This window comes from Rattus norvegicus, chromosome 8 (genome assembly GCF_021556685.1).
Source record: "Rattus norvegicus strain SHRSP/BbbUtx chromosome 8, alternate assembly SHRSP_T2T, whole genome shotgun sequence".
Lineage (NCBI taxonomy): Eukaryota > Metazoa > Chordata > Mammalia > Rodentia > Muridae > Rattus > Rattus norvegicus.
In genome coordinates this window covers 113,955,953-113,959,979 of record NC_141541.1, presented here as the reverse complement: position 1 = coordinate 113,959,979, position 4,027 = coordinate 113,955,953, and the positions used below count along the sequence as shown (strand labels likewise).

General features: G+C 42.2%; 1 pseudogene; it reads left to right on the top strand.

Moving 5' to 3' along the window:
- The first annotated feature begins 416 nt into the window (after nucleotides 1-416).
- LOC120094400 (5S ribosomal RNA) lies at nucleotides 417-535 on the top strand (annotated as a pseudogene).
- Nucleotides 536-4,027: the final 3,492 nt, after the last annotated feature.

The window sequence follows — 4,027 nt, the reverse complement described above, 5'->3', positions numbered from 1 at the left end:
CAGTCACACACACCCAAAGAAAAACTGGCTTAGCTCACTTTAATGTAAAATCCAAAACCACAAGCATAAAGCAAATTACTTATTTTTCTTGTTGCTACGATCACAAGAAATCACTAGAAGGGGGAAGCATCTATTTTGACTCAACAGTTGAAGAAGGGATCCATCCTCCCAGGCACAGATGGCGGGATAGGAGGAAGGTGAGGTGGACGGTCACATAGTGTCCTCAGGCAGGAAGTAGGACTGAGCTACCAAACCTCAAGATTTGTCCCTGGTGACCCACTTCTTTAGCAAGGTTCAACCTCCTAAAAACTCCACAACCTCCCTAAACAGGACATAGCTGGGGACTGATGTGCAAACATGAGTCTATGGGGAGGGGGCCATTTCACATTCAAACCACTACACTTAGAAGCTTTGGGATCTACAGCCATGCCACCCTGAATGCTCCCCATCTCATTTGATCTCAGAAGCTAAGCAGGGTCAGACCTGGTTAGTACTTGGGTGGGAGACCGCTTGGGAATACCAGGCACTGTAGGCTTTAAAAAAAAAAACAAAAACAAAACAAAACAAGAATCTGTGGGATGGTGACTGCCAGAGGGAAAGGATTGGAATGGGAGAAATACAGGTCAAAAGCGATGACCTTAGAGCTGTCTAGCACAGCCTGAGGACCACAGTTAACAACACTGCACTGCATACCGAGACCTTTTTGAGAAAGGGGAGTGTAGGTGCTTTTGAATCACAAATTAAAGGTGACCACGTCTTACAAGTTGCTTGACAAGTTATTTTATTCCATGCATACCAAGCATCATGGTAAACACTTTCTATTTATATATATAACTTTCAAAAAATAAATACCTTTTAAGAAGGAAAATAAAAGGGATTGGGGATTTAGCTCAGTGGTAGAGCCCCTGCCTAGGAAGCACATGGCCCTGGGTTCAGTCCCCAGCTCCGAAAAAAAGAACAAAAAAAAATAAAATAAAAAGAAGGAAAATAAAAGATGAGGGTACTCAGGGTACAGTGACTCACGCCTGTAATCCCAATACTTGGTAGGAGGATTGCTGCAAGTTTGAGACCAGCATGGGATACACGATGAATTTTAGGGCTTCCAGGAATCCAGAGTTGACCCTGCCTAAATAATGATAATAATGATAGTAGTAGTAGTTATAGTAATAATAATAATTATTATAGTAATAGTAATAATGTATTGTTGGGGTTACTATTGTTGTGAAGAAATGCTATGACCGAAGAAACTTGGGAAGGAAAGGATTTATTTGGTTTGTGCCTCTGTGTCACAGTGCATCACCAAAGGAAGGTAAGACAGGGTGGAACCTGGAGGCAGGAGCTGACGCAGAGGCCATGGAAGGGTGCTGCTTACTGACTTGCTCCTCATGACTTGTTCAGTCTCATAGAACCCAGGACCACCAGCCTAGGGATGGAACCACCCACAATGGGCTGGCCTCTCCAGCACTGATCACTAATTAAGAAAAATGCCCCATAGGCTTGAGTACTGGACTATCTTATGGGGGCATCATTTTATTTTTTTTTAAATTTATTTATTTTATGTATATGAGTACACTGTAGCTGTTGTCAGACACACAAGAAGAGAGCATCAGATCCCATCACAGATGGTTGTGAGCCACCATGTGGTTGCTGAGAATTGAACTCAGGACCTCTGGAAGAGCAATCAGTGCTCCTAACCACTGAGCCATTTCTCCAGCCCTGGAGGCATCTTTTTATTTGAGGCTTTCAAATGACTTTAGTCTGTGTCGAGTTGACATAAAACTATCCAATTCTAATAATAATAATAATAATAATAATAATAATAACAATAACAACAGCAGTAACAATAATATAATGAGAAAGAAAGAAAAGGGAGATTCATATACTTGAGCTCTTTGAGACACACTTAAAATATTTCAATCTCTGTTTAGTATCTCTTTTTAATTTAACTGAATGGAAATAAAGTACAATGTAAAATTCAGTTCTATTGTATTCCAAGTTTAAAGTGTCATTCATGCTATCGGACAGCATAAAGTTGGATTCCTAGAACTTATTATTTATGGTCTGATAAAGGTCTCTAGTTTCCTTAACATTTACTTCCTTTGAAGAACTTTAAAAAAATGTATATTTATGTTCTTGTACAGAGTGGGAATCTCATACATGCTGGGTCTCATACATGCTAGGTGAGCCCTCTACTAAGAGTTTTTTTTTTTTTTTTTTTTTTTTTTTATTTCATGATGTGTTAGTGCACACTTTCAATTCCAGCCTTTAGGAGGCGGAGGTTGGTGGATCTCTAAGTTTGAAGCCAACCTGGTCTGTCTTGTGAGTTCTAGGGTAGCCAAGGCTATGCAATGAGAACCTGTTGCAAAAGAATATTTTAACAAAAAATGTATTACATGTGAGTGTGTGCATGCGTGTGTGTGTGGTGTGTGTGTGTGTGTGTGTGGTGTGCATGTACACACATGCATGCACATATCTGTAGATAATAAACAACTTGAATGAATTGGTTTTTCTCCCCTGTCGTGTGGGTTCCGGGGATCTAACTCTGATTGCTAGGTTTGTCAGCAAGCACCTTTGCCACTTCCACTGAGCCACCTCACCAGCCACTGAGCCACCCCTCCAGCCTTCTACCCACTTAAAAAAAAAGTATGTGCCTTTCTGTGTTATACAAAAAATCATTCACCAGTCATTTTATGTAGTCTCATCAAAATGGCACATGGGTGGAAACTTAGTAGTCAGAATACCAGGCTCTTCTCAAAGCCTTGAATAGCTGGATGCTAAAATGAGATCTTTGAGGGTAGCATTTCCCAGTGCAAAAAGAGAACACACTGAGAAGCGTTTTCTGAGGGAAGTGGAAAAATCCAATTAACTGTTTTCATAGCGGCAGCTGGTTCCTGGGAGTCAAAAGCAGTAACACCTCCCAGGAGTGAGCGTTTACATCACTGCCAGTTAGAAATGCAGTCACCTGCTTCCTTAAGCCACCGCGCTCTCTGCTAAACAATATTAGTGGTAATTAGGGCAGCAAATAACAGCAAAGAGTAAGGACACCAGACCTCACACCCCTGGCTCTCCTCTAATCTGTATTTAATTCGCCTCTGTGGCTTTAGTACTAATGAGATTTTTAAAGTCTATTTCACGTTCAGACTTGCTTTCCCGTTGTACAAACATGTGGCGATTCATGATAGCTCCGTGATGCTAAAAATAATGACATCTTATTCTGAGAATTCCCGTATTCGAGTGTGTAGGATACCAAAGACACTATCGGGAACATTTAATAATGTACTAATGGAAATTAGTACATTTAATAATGTACTAATGGAAAGAAACTTGTTCAAAGCCATGGAGCTGTGGCCTTCGCAGACACCACCATAGACGGGCATCTGTGGGTGAATACCATTATACCCGTTAACTTCTTCCCACGGGCATTACTTCTTCCTCCTTTCTCTCCCCTCTTCCTCACTCTGTCCTTTCTCCTTCTTCACTGTTTCTTACTATTCTGACTTCTGAGCTCTACTGCCCAAACCTACTCTTTTGTTTTAAACCTATTCACTTTACATTCTGTTCACTGCACCTCTCTCGGTCACTCCCTCCCACAATCCTTTTCCCCTCTCCTCTCCCCTTCTCTGAGCAGGTGGGATCCTCCCTGGGAATCCCCCCTACACTGGCACATCAAGTGTCTGTGAGACCAGACAAGGCTACAACATATCCCAAGTACAGGAAGAGCAACAGAGTCAACTAACCTTGAACCATGGGACTCTCAGAGACTGAACCACCAACCAAAGAGCATACATACACAGGCTGGACCTAGGCCTCCCTGCACATATGTCTTCATGCGGATCCTGAACAACTGGAGGGGAGGGGAGGGCTATCCCAAACTTACTTCTTTAAGTGACAGGCAGGCCAGCCTTTGGTCCTCCTAACTTCTAACTTTGTCCTCTTGGGATTCCTAAGACACTCCTCACACATCGTGTTTGCCCCACTCTGTTGAGTTGTTACACAGTCACCCTGCTTTGCTCTTTGCCAACGCCCA